This window comes from Anoplopoma fimbria, chromosome 5 (genome assembly GCF_027596085.1).
Source record: "Anoplopoma fimbria isolate UVic2021 breed Golden Eagle Sablefish chromosome 5, Afim_UVic_2022, whole genome shotgun sequence".
In the NCBI taxonomy this organism is placed as follows: domain Eukaryota; kingdom Metazoa; phylum Chordata; class Actinopteri; order Perciformes; family Anoplopomatidae; genus Anoplopoma; species Anoplopoma fimbria.
The window spans coordinates 8,594,924-8,613,490 of NC_072453.1; the positions used below are offsets into that span (position 1 = coordinate 8,594,924).

General features: G+C 42.1%; 1 long non-coding RNA gene across 1 annotated transcript in view; it reads right to left on the minus strand.

Annotated features, from left to right (window-relative positions):
- LOC129090972 (uncharacterized) overlaps positions 1-18,567 on the minus strand; it is a 98,454-nt gene that overhangs the window by 68,194 nt on the left and 11,693 nt on the right. The window contains exon 2 of the long non-coding RNA XR_008531214.1: positions 9,640-9,732. This is a non-coding gene — a long non-coding RNA (uncharacterized LOC129090972). The remainder of the gene's footprint in view (positions 1-9,639; positions 9,733-18,567) is intronic.

Sequence of the window (18,567 nt, forward strand, 5' to 3'; positions counted from 1 at the left end):
TACATCACGTTGTTTGCTTGTTACATAACATTTTGTTAGAAAGTCCACTAAAGTTGGTTGATATTTATTTACGGTAGATACATTGTTACTTTACGTTGATCTTTTTTCTAACCTTACCTAAGTGGTTTTGTTTCCTGAACCAAACTAATCAATTTGTGGCATTGTTTCTAGAAGTGTAATACAAAGCTGATATGACAGATATTTTCAGGTAATGCATATTTGGTTCAGAAACATTGATATTCATCTGTGCTTGGAAGAAACGTAGAATGGCAAAGAAAATATCTGGCAAATGTGATAATCAGCTGATTTTCAGAAAATAACAATAAAATTGCACACACAAAAAAGACGTTTCAATTCTCTGAAGTGTCTTTCCATAATGTAATGACAGTCTGAGCCTGTCAGTGGCACAAACAAGCACTTTTGATGGACGTACATTAGCCGTGAGGAGTTGCAGCGAGCGACGATATTGCCGCACGTTTAGCTGCGTCTGGCTGCAGCGCCCGCGATAATTGCGATATGAAGAGATCACGTGAATATCTGTCTAGTTAGGGTTTGCCTCCGGACCAATCGGCGTCCTGTGAGGAGCTACTGGCGGCTAAAGGTGCGGCTTTTGTTTGTGCAAAGAGAAACTGTTCGTTCAAAACATCAATGGCGGCTAAAGATGTTTTTTACTCTTTCTCCCTGACCGGCTTCGGCAACAGTTTGATTGACACATGGTTTATCCAATGACTTGCCAAGCATATTTTTAAAGTCACTTGCATTCCAATGACGGCTTCTCAAATGGTTCTGTGTAAACGCACCATCTGGTTTGTCAGGTTAGCTCCACACTGGGCCCATTAGTCACCCAGACACAAACAAATGGGAAAACACCGACCTAGGTGAGAGAAGTGTGTCAAACCGCACTGGCACAAACTTCAGCTAAAGTTACTTTGACAGACTTGGCTGAGGTTCCGCACACAAGGTGCTTTGCCAAAAGGCACACGGGCAATTTAGTAATAAGAGACAACACTTCAGCTGGCAGCGTCGAGGCAAGATCAAACACCAACACCAGCACCAAAAAGAAAAAGAACATCAAGGCACAGATTAATGCCAGCGAGAAGAAGCGGAGAGAATTATTAAAAAGGAGAAAGTAAAGTAGAGAGTCTCCAGTCAGTTGGGACTAATACGGACGATGAAGTGAGTCATACGTCTGGCTTCTGTACCGCTCATATTATTAATCACTTAAAACCAAAAAAAAAGTGTGAATTTGATCATTTCTTCTGGACCTTTTCCCACAGCGTTGGAAAGAAAGACTTCTCAATATATCTCCAACTACGACAAGTTGAAACCGGCCCGATAACTTATAGAACGGCTTGTTTTAATGAGAAGGTGCAGAACACGGAACAGAAACTGATCTGGAACTCATCCAAATACAGTACAAAAGGTGGGCTGACACATTCCTGTGCCCATCCCCTCTATACCTACCATCTGGAACACATTATATATTTTACATGTTTGTGCATGCACTCACCTGTCTCGCACGGAGACGTGTTTTTTTTTTGTTTGTTTTTTAGTGCTAGAACGCATACATCTGAAAACAAACTTCTGCACCGTTTTAAATGTCCCGTTTCTAGCTTTTCATGTACAGAGCCCCTCCCTCCCCGACACTCCTTCCACATGCCTGCGTTAAAACTGGAACCAGACTGAGTGTCATAGTGGGACCGCCGGTTCAGACCACGTGGAGAAGCCGAAGAGAGCGTCCACTGTGTGCAGCGAAGGCAAACGTTCCTAACCCCGGGCGTTTTCATGCTCTTCGCCTCCTCTCTGCCTTTATTGGAGTCCTCCAAAGTTCACTTCATTTGTGTGGCGGAGGAGTAGGAGGACTGGAATATTTGTGGCTCCGACAACAAAGGGAGCTGGAATGCCCTTCTCTAAACTGGTTAATGCTGCCCACCACTCCCGGGCCCATTTCTGCCCTCTTTTCCCTCTCAAGTGTCTTTCTATTTCTGTGTCTTTGGACCGTCTAGGAATAGCTCTTAATTACAGAAATGTTCAGAGCTTTGAATTTATTTATTTTTTTGTTGCCAATTTGGACATAATAAACATGCTGACTAAAGATGTACTGGCTTTAGTTTGGAGTCTCAGAGAGCTGCACATGGCCACAAAGAGAACCTTTCTTGGCTTCGAAGGGAGCTTTGAAATGAACACGCGCACCTCTGGTTTGACATATTGCCTGCCAGAGTGCACTCTATCAGATCCACTTCAACACACACATACATACTTGCTGCTATATGCAGTCATAAAAACACCCAGTATAGAAATAAGGTGAGCCAGCATGTTCTTGCATGCTCTCCCTCAGAGAACCACTTCCTCTCCCACCAACATATACTGTTACTGTACAGCCAGTCTTATCCTCACTGATGCATTACTCATTACACTTGTAAACCAGCAGACGCTCAGCCTTTTTATCTGTCCTCAGCAAGAGGTAAAAGACCCCGTGAGGTCTTAAGTCTGCGCCATTCATGCTGTCCTTATCTATAATCCCATACAGCTGGTTGGGCAAGACTGAGAGCACACACAGCCGGGGGCATTATTGAAACAAGGAAAGGACGGTTGCCGTGGTTGAGTACTTTGAACCTGTGTGGCAGACCGGGCTGTACATAACATATATGTAAAATGTGGCGGGGACTGTTTGTGCAGGGTGGAACTTGTGTTCATATCACTCCCTGCCGCACCTGTTCTGTGCCTCAACTGACACCGCTTTGAGGAAAGATTAAGCGTAAGGGAGGGAAAGAGGGACCAAACGTAATGCAAGAATGTGGCCCTTTTAACTATAAGATCTTCTGCGCGTTGAGCATAAACACAGCTGGGATAAACATACACAGAGCTGCCCTACATCATCGGTTGTTAATAAAAAAGCAGATCGGCGGCAACAGCGTGACCTGCTGAAGTGTGACCGGATTTATGCATTCAGCATTAAAAATCCTGCAGAGAGAAAGAGGGATTCATCGGGCCGGTTCACATGACCGGCCGCATAAAACGAGTCACGATACGACGCGCTGCATCTGGGCCTGTCAACAGTTTGGTTTCTCCAGCAGCTGCGGCTCAATGCCTTGTTCGTCCGCCATTTATGTGCAGATATTATTGCTTATTTTTCATCTGAATGTTTAATTAATCCAGCGTGTGAGCACGTGTCAGAAGTAATGTTTCAACAATGACTTGGTGACGGTCGGATGAAAGCACTCGCCCACTTCGCTCCTTTAGTGTATGGTAATCACATTGACAACAAAGGGAGGCCGTCCTCAACAGGAAGTCTGTTTAAAAACAACAACAAAGCCTCTGACTGGGACGGCAGAGCCTGAAATCCACATCCCGTCTCTTACCAACAGTCAGCGCGCATTTCTTTTAGCCTTGATCATGATGTTTACCTGTTTGCTTATTCATATATATTGTCCTTATCTCCTCTTTTTATTTTGACAAGCTGTGTATTTCCTGAGCAAAATTTCTCGCCAATCGCCTGTTGTTGGGCCGACGGCGGACAGCTGACTCAATCGTCTCGACTATAAAACGGCAAGAAAAGCAGTGAAACTTGAACCATCACAAGGTTTGAAATCCCAAGGAGACTTATTAAAACTTCTAAAACCTGCAGATATGCAACACATACATTTAAAACCAGAAAAAGAAAGCAGGAAAGCCTCGCATTCAAGAAGCTGGAACCAGCAAATGTGCAACGAAGAAATCATTCTTGTTCAAGCAAATAAACATTACCGCTGCAACTTATTGTTTTTCAATGAAATGCTGGATTTATAAAACTTTATTAAACTGCCCATCCAATTTCCCAGAGCCCCGGGTGAAATCATCTTATCTCTTGTCCTGTCGAACCTACTGTCCAACACATAAAGAAATTCAATTGACTATAACGCTACAGAAAGAAAAACAAAACATTCTCACATCGGAGAATCCGGAACAATACATTATTATTATTTATATTAATGATTCATTAATTATCAAAGATTTTTGATACATTTGTCACCTCCTCTTAGCGGCACTACCTGCTGAACTTCATATAATACTACGAGACAGCTATGACGATAGCATTCACTCTTCAAAAATCTTAAAAATGGTGGTTATTTTTGAGGATGATCTTGCTGAACAAAACTTTTACCAGCAAGTATCAAAAATGTTTGTTTGCAACGGAGCTCATTTCCCCCAATAATCCCCCCAAAAATCCAATAAAAGAATCCCATTGACTTTTTGTTGAGGGAACCAGTGCGATGCTCACTTCCTGTCGGCCAACAAAAAATACGTCATCCCTGCAGCACTCCTATATCTTGTTACTATCCATATCAGATGTCCCATCATGCCCTGCCATTAGAACTGGTTACATTACACAATCCCAATACACCTCAGAAACATGTAACTGCCACCAAAGGTTCAAAGCACAGCAGGAGAACGTTTGACATCTCTTTGATTCAATTTTAAATACTGTCCCGTGATAAAGCTTTATATAAACATCCTGCTATCTGGATGTCGACGCTGTGCAGATAAGGAAATATTCTGTCGGTATAGAGAACTACAGAACCGTTCCTGTCAGACTGTAGTATCAGGAAACAGGAGCCCCCAGTGAAACTTGTGAACTTAGAACAATGTGTCCAGTCTGGTTTGCTCAAAGAAGTTATTCATTGTTAGTCTGGAAACTGGATAGAGCCTGATACAATCATATCGGTTTCACACCATGATACCCAGTTGGACGTCTGAGAGGAGCCGCTGCACCAGCCAGCGATTCAGAGAGGCTGATGTGGAACACAGAGTCGGTACATTCATGTTGCATAAAGCAAAGCTGTGATCACAGGTTATTGGAGCACGAGTGCAGACACTCAGACGAAAAACTGCCTGACAGTTTTTCCGCCGTCACCGCGCCGAACACAGTAATCGATACGTCAATCTCGCCTCTGACGTCCGAACTTCTGACACAGACTGATATCAACGTGAACCTCACAGCAGGAGAGAACTACTTTAGAAGAAGAAAGTCCGTTCTGTAGAGAATAAATAATAAACAGCCTGTCCTCGGAGCTGCTGCAGATTTAAAATAAATGTCGGGGTCGGAGGGGAACATGACTTTTATATTTTTGTTGTGTGCTCTGAGACTCTGGAATTTCCGCTGGCTTGCTTTTGACGGTTGAACACATCAATGGTTTTGCAGTTTGCTGCTTCTTTATATTTTTATTGTTGCTAGGCAACCAAGTGTGCTAATGTCAGCTAAACACAAACAATGAACGGTACGCTCCCTAATAGTTAATAGTACTCAACTTAAACAAAATCTCAAGTAGCGCACTGGTTTGTCTCCTGCTGCTTTTGGTTCAGACTACAGTTGTTAAAGTCATACGTTGTTAAAATCACAATGAGAAAAAAAATTGCTAATGATGTTTTGCGTTTTCACACTCAGAGTTTTTTCATCTCGAGGTGTTAATAGTCATCCTGTAAAAAACAGAAGTGCATAGAGCAGAAAAACATGAGGTGTTGAACAACGTAAAAACTGTGCAAAACCCTTCACTGTCGTTGAAAACAATAAAAAAAGGTTCTTAAAGGTTCCCTTTAGAGCGTTTTAAGGGCCACATTGATACATTGACACGGCTGATATCATCAAATGATATCATGATGTATAATGCTGTCAAATATGGAACATGAGGTTTTAGTGCAGACGTACTAATGATGTGATTTCACACAGTTTGTGCATCTGAGAGCTCTGACAAGTCCATTTTTCAGCTATAAAATATCCTGCTCCATGGTCACAATGACAAAATATATTTCCAAATAAATAAAAATAAATAGTAGAAAAGTTCAGCATGGGTTCAGTTCTGTTATTGACCACAGGTTTGCTGGAGTAGCGCTGCTCAATTTTGGAGAAAGTCATAATCACGATTATTTTGGTCAAGTTTATGATCATATGGATAACTGACTTTAGAAACATTGTGCATTTATTGAAAAGATCTTGTCTTTCTAACAGTTTCTTGGACTTTAAATGCAACTCTAGAGCAACTTTTACACGAGCATGTTTTCTTGTATCTTGTTCTATTCTAGCAAAATCACACAAGGACGCACTTGAACTTGCATGTGCTTCATCAATTATAGACTCAGCCGATCAACAGAGAATTATTCAGCAGGTTGCGGATGTGGATTAAACCACAGCGCAAATAAATAAGAGAATGAGATCGACAGACTTTGGAAACATCATTAGGATACCTTACTTTTGCACTCTGCAGCTCATTCAACTCCAATTAAAAACAGGAACACGGCTCTGAAAAGGTAAGCCGTCGTTACCAGAAACACTTTCTACTCTCTGACAGCTGCGTGGTTTGAATTTTCCGCTTGAGCCGTCCCTCTAAACCCCAAAACAGAGAGGCTGTCTTTAATACAGACCATCGCACGAGAATGAGGTAAATTAGTATGAGTATGAGTATGAGTATCAACAGAGAGATGCAAGAGAGGATCTGAGCTGAGAGGAGGCAAAAAAAAAAAAAAAAAAACCACTTCCTTTCAGTGAATGAAAGAGCTGTCCAAGAAACCGCACAGGGTTCATAAAATACCACCCACTCTATCTCGACGACGCAGCAACCTGACATAACAGCGGCACCGTGTTTATCCTGCACAACGAACACAAACCACTAAAAGCCCGGCGCTCCACTGCGACCCAGACGAGCCTCCCGACTGCGACGCAGGTAGAGCCGCCCATCACAGCATTTACACACACAGACAGACTAATTCAACCTGGTAAATTCCAGAGTCGTTTTTTCAGTCATTGTTTCCTCCTTTCCGGGAAATGTCATTCAGCAGCATGCTTGGTAATTGTCTCTCTAAATGAATCACTGGCTTCTTTGCAGAGTAAAATTACAACAATACGCTATCTAGACATCCAAGAGCCTCAAGGCAGGTTATGAAGTTAGTGCATTGATTACCGAGAAGAAAGATGCTTATTCAAATGCCGCTAACAGGAAAGGAGGGCCGCATTAATAAAAAGTGGCAGCTTGGACGCACATCCGTCTGTCTGTAACGGTTTCATTTTAAATGTCACTGTGTCTCTCCTCTGCTGGGCATTAACGCTCCTAAAGCTTACCTCTGCCGGTTAGTGCCGGGGCAAAGCTCCAATGGCCATCTGAGAAATTCAATTCGCTCTAAAATGAAATTGAGGTTTAGTGCGGGGGGCTGTCTAAAAGCCTGCGCTGGGATTACCCAACCAGGTGGCGAGTCCAAACCCGTCGGAGAATAAATGTAATTCAACCGCTGGCTCCGAGCCCACTCACAGTTTCCACGTCCAGCTTTACGGATCCACAGAGCGCCTCGGAGATAAATGTCAGCAGATTATCCGTGTATGAATTCAGATGTGTATAGACAGTGTGTGTGTGTGTGTGTGTGTGTGTGTGTGTGTGTGTGTGTGTGTGTGTGTGTGTGTGTGTGTGTGTGTGTGTGTGTGTTTTCTGTCCGCGTGCATGTGGATGTATTTGTCTGCGTGCATGTGGATGTTTGTACATATTTGTCTGTTTGATTATCAGTGTGTGTGCATGTTTGTGTTTGTGATTGTGTGCCCAGGTGTGTACTCGTCTGTGTGTGTGTGCCAGAGCGGGAGAAGTGATTCCCCTGATGGGCCGGGACAGATGTCGTGGGGGTGGGGGGGTGGGGGGGCCCTCTGCTCGTTCTCTGAGCCACCTGAGAAGCAGGGGGACGGGATGTGCAGCATCCATGTACTAGCCCAGTAAAAGAGGTATGCTAATTGCCAATGCTAAAGTTGTTTTAGCACGCCACAACAAAAAAAGTAAGTTGACCATATCTGGAGCGAGGTTCTGTCTAGGGATCTTGTTGTTTTATCAGCAAAGACCGATGTACAAAACACTTATTTTTAGCCGTTGCTGACCGTCACTTTATCTGGTTAAACTTACAGATTCTATCAGATAATTAATGTGAATGCCGTGAGGCTGCAAACGTAGCTCTGAGAAGATGCATGCAAGCATCTCTGCACAGAGGGGGGTTCCAACTTCCTGTAAGGAGGCAGGTTTGAAACAACAAACTGCGACAGGGCCACGATGTCTAAGAACAACACACCTGCACATTTGCATTCGTGCAATATTCAAGCCCTAAGTCTCTTGCCAAAAGGCCCACAATGACACACCATTCAAGCAAAGAGAGAGTGACACAATATCTGCAATCAGATAAAAACCAGGTGCGTTTTGTTTATTTCGTGGTTCAATGAGACGATCAGACTCCGTAGAAAAGGTCTCGCTGATTGTGGCACGTCAACTTTCTGTCATCACAATCCCCCACAATCATCTCACTCATTTCACAAATGGTTCATAAAACAAGGTTACTTTAAGGCGTCTACAGTTAATGCATCGGATACATATTTAATCAACACTCCATATGTTGCTCTTCTCACTTGAGAACAATAATTCTATAACTCTTACCTGAAAGTTTATTATCATTATATTATTAACTGCTTCTTCCTTCTGAGTCAACAAAAAGGTCCTTCACCTATTTTTTTTCAAGACTGCGTTCAGATCAATAAGCTGCTATCCAACCCCAGCATGAACAACAACGGCTCCATCCTGCTGCATATCGATGCACAGTGCAGCTCTGGGCCCCGAGTACTCGAGACAATCATGAAAATGCAGAATGAAAAGGATCATAATTGAACGAGAGTGGTGCTGTGGGGCGAAGGCGTGAGCTGTTACTGAGGCACAGCGTGTTTACCTTTCTGTGTGGCGCCGATGACGAGAGGGAAAAGTGCACGTTCGACACTCTTGAAGAAAAGAACGCTGCTGAGGAGGAGCGCTGACTGCTGCAGGTCGGCGTCGGTGACCTGTGCGATGCTACACCGCGCTGGCCCGCCGCCAGCAGACGTAAAGAAAAACTAGGGCCCCCCCATGAAAAAAATTAAAATCTGTTGCAGCACCAGTAACTCCAGTGTGTCCATTTACTGCCGTGTCAGCCCAGAGTGATTTATCAGCACTCCACATGAAGTCCGGGGAATTGTTTATCCATTCTACCCAAAATGTGACGGAGGGTTCAGAGAACATAACATAAGGATTGTTATTTTAGAGAATACTCAAAGAGTGGTGTGTTCGATCCCCCATATTCAAAGGGGTTTGTGGTCGTACGCCTCAAAATCCCGTGGTGTGAGTAAAATGCAAAGTCTTTCTGACGTGGAATTTGGTTTGTAAATGAAGGCCGGTACAACACATACGCCTGCTGTGTACGTATGACACCGTCATGAAAAACGCGCTCATGCATCTGGAAAGAAGAGGGAGAGCTCTCAGAATAGAAAAGTCGATGCCTTTTGGTCTTTGGCTCATTTTTCTATTGACAAGCAAGACGCATGGGAAGCTGATAACCATGTGAGTGAGCGGAACATATGCTCCGATGTGTTATACATACAGGATCTGATATCTGCACCTGTGGAAATGAGACATTGTGTCCCAGCATTGAAAAATAAAACCCAACCCCACCTCCAGTCTTTTGACGTGGTGTCACTGTATCGAGGTATCAACGTAACTGTACACTCGCTGACCCCACAGTTAATTAAGTTTACAGGAATATTGAGTGACTCAGCAGAAGAAGAAAAAAAAAAGCATGCCAAAGTGCACAAAAAGCTATGAAAACATTTCCTACCTTGGTGGTCAGTTGTCTTCACTTCAGTGTGGTTTCTTTACATCTCATCCTGGCTTTCATCCCCCCCCCACCAAACGCAGCTCTCAGGGAACTCTGTAATCAGAAGAGACAATCTGTGATTCCATCATACCTCCATGCCAACAAAAAAAGGCAAAACAAAAAAGGGGGGGGCAAACACTCCGGAGAGTGAGAAGGCTTACAGATAAAAGATCCTGCGAGACAGGAGTTAGCCAAATCCTGCAGATAGCCGCGGCCCTGCACGGGGAAATCCACATGGCCACTGATGCACGCGTGTGCTGCCAAGTCAGGGATGACATGGGAGGAGTCTCAAGAGTTCAAGAGAGGAAAATCCCCGACGGAGGTGCGAGGTTTTCTTGTCTATGCAAAAACGCGATGTTAAGATTTTCATGTGACCAGCTTACCACTAATCCTTAAGGCAAATGAAGTGTCTAACTTCAGGCTTAGGCTGGCCAGAGGAATCAAAGGGGGTTTAGTAAGATGAACTCCGCTTGGCTTTCAGAAAGGCCAGGAGTGCACAGTATCTGCTCAGGAATGCATAGATGGAGAGAGACTTCTGCTCCATATGGCTCAGGTATTAATCATCTCTTTGGCTACTTTTTCACCTGTCATGTTTTCCACCTACTTAAAAGAACGGCTTCAGGTGATAGTAACCAGACAGGTTTCATTTGTTTTCTCCACTCAAGATGTCACAATACCGACGGCAAAATGTGAATAATTAGCAGTCACGCCTCGAACGCACATCGGATGATGGAGGTCGGGGTGAGAGATGCACTCGTGAACGTGTGAATGTTCGAAGCTGTTGCCGAGAAAAAAAGAGCTGGCATGCTTGACATACCTATGCAGAAACCTCAACTAAAAAAAATAACACTGTAACTCTGATGCAGCTTTGATGTTTGACTGTTAAACTGAACTATATTCCTGCTGGGCTTCACATTCAATCATCTTATTCTGAACTAAACCCAAAGCTGGCTCTTTGCATCGGAACATATAAAGTGGCTGGCAGATCAAAGGGAAATGGAATAACGCTTCACATCTGTTTTCACACACATAGACATTTGCACCATCATTCACATGGAAACGTATATTAACAAACATGATTGAGAAATAGACCAAACAAGGCTCGCTACAATATGCTGCCTGATCAAAAACATTCCCACGCTGAATGAAATGTGAGACGTTGCCTTGAGTTTTCAAAAAAGAACAAGTCCCGCCCCTCTTCGCTCCGTGCTCCAATGGCAGTTGAGCGAGCTTGAAACCCGGCTGAACTTTGGTACACTTCCACCTTTCCTGTTTTCCTTAGATATGCTACGTTATGCAAGTCACTTTACGTTGGTGTCACAGCCTCCACAGACACATTCTACACAGTCACAGTTAGTTCGAGGAACTTCATTTTGATTGACAAAAGTGGTAGTGTTTCTGAGCACCAGCGTCCCTTAAGAAAACCCCTCCTTTTACTGAAGCGTGGACTAACAGTCTGCCCCGCTCAGGCCTGGTTCTGGTTCTCCCGTGCCCCCCTTCCCACCAGCGGGCCCAGCAACACGGCCTGGGTCTCCAGCAGCGTCGTGTCGGGGTCGGCTGATTCTGAGCTGAAGGAGTTTCTGTTGAACCTGCGTGATTTCGTCTGATTACAATCCTTTGTTTACATTATCTCTGTAAGGCCAAGTGCCGTCGAAGTAACTTTTGGTGATCATTTTTATATACATGTACATGACATCTAGAACGCCAATGGGAATCCGAGCTAAACAGAACCGGCAACGTATAACGGGAAAAAAGATAAACAATACCAAATCTGCAGCATTTTGGGGGGATATTCTTCCTACTAACTGCTATCAATTACGTTACTTTCCATGATTACTATGGTTTTTGAGGCAGAGGACATCATTTTCCTTGGCATTTATAATTCAGTACTTCAAATAACAAACACATTTTGGTCAAATTAACCATAATAAAAGAAAATAAAGCACAACATATCTTTACAAATGCAGGTTTTTGTATCTGATCTTGGTCTTCATCATATCATTTAGATATGTTTGGTATTGCGAGGGAGAGATACACAGCCCTACATGTAGTCAAAGAAATCTCAACACCAATCATAAATTACAAATTGTATTTAATTTCCTGGCATTCAACAAGTTCATTTGTTTAAGCTCTCTCACAAACACACACACACAATATTATTACATAATAATGGTATGTGTATTTGGCACACTAGATGCATTTTTCTGGGGTTGAATCATTATCTGATGACATTCAGCCAAGTAGTACCACCTGCATTACATTACATTACATTACATTACAGGCATTTAGCAGACGCTTTTATCCAAAGCGACTTACAGGAAGTGTATTCAACATAGGTCTTCAAGAGAACTACTAGTCACCAGAAGTCATAGTGCATCTCCTTTCTTAAACAATCATGCCTTGGCAGGCGGCTCACACCGGGCCACTCCCACCCTGGATTGAGAAAGATAATGAACTAATTCTACTTGGATGCACACGGATGCTTGTTGGCGGCGTTATCAAAAGAAACAGGAACAGAGTTGGAAGCCTTTTTAGGATCAACTTTTGTCTCACAACTGCTGCCAACTCACAAATCAAAGTCAGCGGATAGAAACTGTCCTCAGGTGGAGCCTCTATTAGGTCAAATAAGGCACTTATATATTGATATTTGAGCATCATTACCAGGAGACAGAGACACATCCTCTTCCATTACTCAGATCTATGATGAAGCACTAAGCTCTACTTAAACAACACCACTAGTTTGTTATCAGCAGCGGCTATGGCGATTCAGTGTGGCCGTGCATCTCATTCTCCGGCTAATCCATATGCTAAGACGGCTCCCAGCCACTCGGGGAGGGGATAAATAATGCATCGGCACAGGCCGAACAGATAAGAGGACCAGCTGCTTGTAGTCGGGGGGGTTAAAACCTGACAGCACTTGAGCTCATCTACTGTACGTACTCTGACCAGACAGACAGAGAGAGAGAGCGAGACAGGTTAGTACTGCATGTAGGAAACGTGCGGTCATGATTCAGTGCCGTTCAGAGGTCAAATAGTAACGCATCATCTGAAAAGCAATTTATTCAGCAGCAAGGTAGAGTATTGCAACCTCGACACTTTAGTAGGTACAGACTGAAATGTGTCTGTGTGCTGACATTGATTGTCTGGCCAGATTCGTGATCCTCTTCAGATCGATCCAGATTTCATAAATGTTTCAGAATATCTTATTCAGGCAAAGTTAGTGTCCATCTGCTTGTTTTTAGACAACATTTAAGATTAAATAATTGACAGAAAACCTCTTTTAATTTAAGAAAATAGACTAAAAGGTGTCAAATTAGTTTTTATCATAACTCGGGTATTATATCTGCACTAGTGACAAAACAATAAAAATCCTCCCTGTTCTGCCGCTTAACTTTTATAGCTGCATTGTACAGATGTTGCACCACTTTTTATTGAGGCGACACTGATAGGGCTGTAAAAATAATACCACAAGTAAACACCATTATTTCAGTAATTTCTTTGAGCAAATATAAGATAAGCTGGGAACATAATATATGAGGATTTCTCATTAATATTCCTACCTGTGACAATGTGGGACTACTGACAGTCACTGAGACACGGATGTACAGACAGAAAAATACAGGAAAAAGGACGGATAGATACACCTTAGCGTTTGTCTTGTGACATGCTTTAGTGCACAACAACACAAAGAGGAAAGAATACTAGTTGTTCCTTGAAGCCTCTGTGAACCAACATCAGAAGGGTAAATCATGAACCCAGACATGTATTGGATTAATTGTATTAGACAGACTATAAATATAATGATTCTCTTTCTGTCTACTTCTTCGTGTCCAAACAACCCACAAAACAAAACTCTTTTTGAAAAACACATTTTTCAAACTATGGTAATTTGCTTTCTTTTTGAAGAATGAGATCATAGCATTGACAACATCTCATCTCTCAGTTTAAACACATTGCTTGAGTTAGGACATAGTTAGCCTAGCTTAGCATACAGACTGGAAGCAGGAAGAAACAGCTAGCTTGGCTATGTCCAAAATGATGCTAACCAATTAATACATTTGATCTTTTTTTGTTTCTTAACCCTAGCCCTCCAACAAAAAGACTACTGGCTACTTTCCATCTGCATTCCCTGGGCAGACGGACACAAACACTACAAAATACAACACAAGAAATGTATCAATTAAACAAATGAGATGCATTGTTTTAATAAGTAATCTTTAGAGGTATTGGTATGAATATTTTTGAACTTTGGACAGAGCCAAGCTTATTGTCTTTATGCTAAGCTATGCTAACATATACCCTGATTCCAGCCCTTAATTTAACAAATAGAAAAATGGATATCATCAATCTTTTCATCTCACTCTAAAGATCTTAAAATGGGATGAGTTTGCATTTCAATATATGTTCTTGAATTGTAGTTTTTGTTTTTTGTTTTTTTACACTGAACGTGAATTTAACGTGACGAAAAAGTCACAAATAAAAGGCATCAACCAATCACATTGTGTGGAACTGAATTATTCAAAATGAACACTATATTATACAACAACAAGGAGGCTCTGTAGTCTTAACCAAGACAAACTTCATTATACTCCTTTGAACCTTAACAAAGGCAGAGCTAGAGGTGTAAATAGTTTTAATGCAAAATATTCACAGAGGAGTTTTTGCGCATTTTCGTGTTGTTTTATCCCTTCCGCCCCCCGCTGTGTAAAAGCTTTAAGAAAGAAAGAAAATGAGCAGAAGCGTGTGTAAAAAGCATTTATGGATCTTTACTGCAGAAACTGTCAGGGGACAGAATCGTCTGTCCAGCAACCATCAATTAACAATGTCACAAAATGTTACGTTACAAGACGGCGAGCCCTAAAGGACAGTCTTAAAAAAATCGTTCCAATAACAGAGCAGTGAGTTTGTGTCTGAAACATAGAATGGAGGAATGCCTATTACTAGCTGCACTCCAAACATTCCAGAAAGAGTTGCACAAACTGTGAGATTTATGTTTCACTGAACGAACCATGTGTTTCATTTTTACAAGAGGAAAGAGTTCAAGGACGAGGACAAACAGCCGAGTTCACATGCCATGCTGATTCTCTTTGAAATGCTAAAACTGAGTTCGAAAGACCACCATTTTCTTATTCCTACATTTAATTAAAAGTTGACGATGCAGTCTTCACCCTGTCATATCAGTGTGTCTCTTATCGTCAATACGTCTAAATAAGAAAGGTTGTCTCATAATCAGGCCAATACGGTATTTATATAAGCCAAAAACTGTTTCATATTTAATGAAGTATTGTCCCTCTCTCTCTCCCTGTTTGTCTAACTACTCTGTATTCCAGTCCAGCGTACCAACATTTTCTGTCTGCAGACTGTCATGTTTAATCTTCACAATAAAAGAAGAATCTCTGTTGTAAGATGACATCGTTTCCTAAAACTAGACTGCAGCCCGTTGTTAATCTTTTTAGACAAATCTGACGTTCGTCAAAAGCTTCATATTTTAAACAACGTCAAGCTTCGCCATTTAAATAATGAAACAGGACCATGTATTGATTCTTTTCATGGTGTTTCCGATATGAGCTGGCTCGTCTCTATTTCAGTTTACTATGAAAAAAAAATGAGTTTAGTGTGTTTAGTATGCTTTTTCCATGTTCTTCTCCCTAAGAGTGCAACAATTTGTTGATTCATCTGTTAGTCAACGGACAGAAAATGACTCAGCAACTTTTATTTATCATTTGAGAATTTTTTTTAAAGCAAAATGGCCATAAATATACTGACTTCACCCTCTCCGATGTTATTAAGTTCTGTAATTTATCATCATATCTTTTGGTTTTGGACTATTAGTTGGAAAAAAACAAGACGTTTGAGGACGTCCCCTTGGGATGTGGGAAGTTATAACAGGCAGTTTTCATAGACATTTCATAGACAAAACAATTAATGGATATAAAATATCAGCCCTAGTTTCTTTACAGCATAAGTATGAATCCATCCCCTCAATAAATAATGTTCTTGCTGCGGGAATGTCACTGCAGAATGACTTCTGGGTGAACGCTGCAGTCCCACGACTACCACTTCTCCAACAGAAGCGGGCTAAGAGCTGTCGATGCCAGAGAAAGGCCTCAGACAGGAAATGTTGAAAGCTCACTAACACTTTGCCAAACCGCCAGCTGAATCACATCCATGCATTTGCATAATATGCAAATCACTTAAGTGTAACGCAGAGCACATGTGTGTATGATCGAGAGAGCTCGTTTTTTCCCCCAAATCAGCTTAGTATCCACGGCGACACATAACTCATGTCAGATCAGATATGAGACTTACAGGACTCTTCCATTTCAGGCGCTCAGCTGATGCTCCCCCCCCAACCCTATACAGAACAAACTGTCCTTTATTTTTGACTTTGTTAGCGATGCATCCCATTAATGCTCATTCCAGGTCTAATCCAATTCATTGTTCCTCCACGGCTCTGTGTATAGAACAAGTCATTTCCACACAGGATTAATCCAGGGTGTGCTTTACTTTTAGAGCGATCTGCTGGTTTGCATAGTTTAAAAGCTTAGCTGTTACATGCAGACTCAGGCACACACACACACACACACACACACACACACACACACACACACACACACACACACACACACACACACACACACACACACACACACACACACACACACACACACACACACACACACACGGTCTTGTAACCGAGCCAATGTGGAGATTGATCGGCTGGGCCATGTCCAAATTAAAGCCCGTCCTCTGCAGACATGCCAAGCATAATAACTCTCTCCTCTCTTTGCACTTTTTTCTTGGCTCGGGGGGGGGAAAAACACAAATGCAAGAGAGAAAGAGAAAGCAAGAAAAAGAAGCAGAAAAAAGAGGTGCAATTGGATAATGTCTTGACACCCATTGCAGAAAAAAAAAAAAAAAAAAAAAAAAAAAAAAAAAAAGGACCGCCTGGCTCTCAGATGTCTGACCCATTTTCTGCTCTCGCTCTCTCCTGCTTTCTCTCTAATTTCCTTCCTGCCTCTAATCTACAGTAAAAGAGCTCTCTGACTCACTGGATTCACTGGAGCAGGAGTGAAACGCACTGCCACAGGAGCCGAACCCACACACTGAAACACAATACAAGAATACCCCACACACACACACACACACACACACACACATCCTGATGTACAGTTTGGAAAAACTGTAACGAGAAAAAAGAGGCCGCGCTATGCCTCGACTCACAATGATTTTTAAATTCTCTGTGTGGGCTTTTATGGAAATGTGTGTGTGTAGTGTGTGTGTGTGTGTGTGTGTGTGTGTGTGTGTGTGTGTGTGTGTGTGTGTGTGTGTGTGTGTGTGAGAGACGGGCCCGTGTACTGTATGTGTTCAACGGCATAATGAGAGGCCTGTGCTCCAACAGAGACACTCCGATAATCAATTATTCACTGGCTGGAAATACACTGGTGCTCATTTCTAATAATAAAATCAGTTCACAGCTGCTACATGCAAAGACAAAGAATATATATATATATTTATATATTGGACTTCTGAAGAGTCAATTTGAGTCACATTAGTCCGCAATGATGGTGAAACTTGCAGTCTAATTACATGCGTTATGAGGAGGAGGGGATATTTCCCCTGGTAGCATTGGTGCATATTAGCATTTTCACATTATAAAGTAATCTATGGGTTTCTATTTCTGAGCGTATGTGGTTCAAAAGACAGTATGGTTGCAGCATAACTGCGTATCTGCAGGATTTAGCTCAATCTTCATTGTGAAAGGTTACTTTTAAATTCTTTTAAAGTGAATTTTAAACGGTAGATTCAACCAAATAAATTGGGCTGAATGATGTAGGCCATCCATTTAAAATTGGTATTACATTTGGATGAAAATTTGCAGTCCTACACATTACGAAAGCAACATATTTAGCATTTTAATGACATTTTTCAACGCTTTGAAAATCAGAAACTAGATTCCATCACCTCCATTGTTTTAGGTTTGAGGCAGATATCTCAAAAACCTAAAAGAGATCCTTATAATTGAATGTGTACAATTTCAGTATGATTTAGTAAAAACACATGGTAACCGTGGTAACAGCGAGTGTTTTCTTCTCAGGATTCTGAGACTGTGCCCGCTTCACAATAAAAGCCTTGTGTTTCACCAGTTGAACACTTTAATGTGAAGCAGCAGCAGCAGCAGTATGAAACGTCCTGTTTGCATCAGCAGTCGGTAAACACAGCTCAGTGAGGTTGATATCAATGAGATCAAATTACAGTAATGCTGGATTAATGCGGCATCGTTCCCTGTGAATCCCTCGTGCATGTGAACACTGCAGGAAAAAGGAGGACTCCGCCACTAACAGTGAGTGCTTTTATTTGGAAGGCAATTAATGAATGAGTGAGAAAATTATTTCTTAAGTGAGAAAATATGTTTTCTTTGTAATAAGGGTGAACAAACCTTTAATATCAAACTGAAATATAAATAAAAAAGAATAAAAGGGCTGTTTGTAAGCTTGGAAATCAGTCTGAAATCGAAATGTTTGCTTCAGGAAATGTGAAAAAGAAATATATTTGTATTCAAATGGGGTAAAAATGTAATGTACAGTAGACCCGTGCAGAGTCTGGTTTACAGCAGGAGAGCAGACATGCTTCAGAGACAATCTGTGCAAAAACAAGGGGGAGGTCTCCGGGAAGGCTGGAGGGTTACGGAGGCAAAGGGTCACCTGCGGTCAGCTAACCCCCCACGTGTCAGATAAGGGTCTTCCAACACACTCCAGCACACACACACACACACACACACACACACACACACACACACACACACACACACACACACACACACACACACACACACACACACACACACACACACACACGTACAGGAATAACAAAGGTAGGCAGTGGACT